Source organism: Neophocaena asiaeorientalis, unplaced genomic scaffold (genome assembly GCF_003031525.2).
Source record: "Neophocaena asiaeorientalis asiaeorientalis breed wild unplaced genomic scaffold, Neophocaena_asiaeorientalis_V1.1 scaffold432, whole genome shotgun sequence".
NCBI classification, from domain to species: domain Eukaryota; kingdom Metazoa; phylum Chordata; class Mammalia; order Artiodactyla; family Phocoenidae; genus Neophocaena; species Neophocaena asiaeorientalis.
The window spans coordinates 1,941,742-1,942,393 of NW_020174549.1; the positions used below are offsets into that span (position 1 = coordinate 1,941,742).

Below are 652 nucleotides of genomic sequence, written 5' to 3' on the forward strand. Positions count from 1 at the left end.
ATAAATAAGCCAGAGCTTGTCTACCCGGAAACAGGCCTTAAACAAATGACAATAGGAAGAAGAAAGGAGTGTACTACCATTTAAAAATATTTGACTTACTAATTACAAACAAGATAAATGTGATTTTGAATTTCAGCATAAAAATGTAATAAACCAACGTTAAATGCTAAAAAATTCTCCTAGCGTTATCACCTGTTAGCTGAGTAACTTCAGTCAAATCATCGAATTACTCTAAGCCTCCATTCTCTTTTTAAAATAGACACAATACTAATAAAAGTAATGTACTTATTAATAAAAATATTAGTAATTATTAATACTGTGAAGATTAAAGGAGATAATTTATATCAAGTATCACCACATAAGTGCACATTCCTTGGTTGCTACTATGTTTTTAAATAATGTAATGCATACTTGACTACACTACATTTATCTGGCTTTATTAAGTATCGCAAGTCTCTTTATTCCACAGTTTCTCTGTTGTTGAATTCTTAATTGGGAGTTACTTTACAGATGTGTAACACCAGGGAGAGTAAGTACAGATTCAAAGCCGCATTGTCAGTGCAGAGGGAAGATACGAAGCAAGATCAGGTCCTGCTTTTCATCTTTTTTTTTTTTTTTTTTTTTTTTGGCCCTGGGGAAGGGGGGGTTTATA

General features: G+C 32.2%; 1 protein-coding gene across 1 annotated transcript in view; it reads left to right on the forward strand.

Moving 5' to 3' along the window:
• The window catches only part of SVEP1 (sushi, von Willebrand factor type A, EGF and pentraxin domain containing 1), a 186,551-nt gene that overhangs the window by 67,274 nt on the left and 118,625 nt on the right, over positions 1–652 (forward strand). The gene's annotated exons all lie outside the window — the stretch shown is intronic.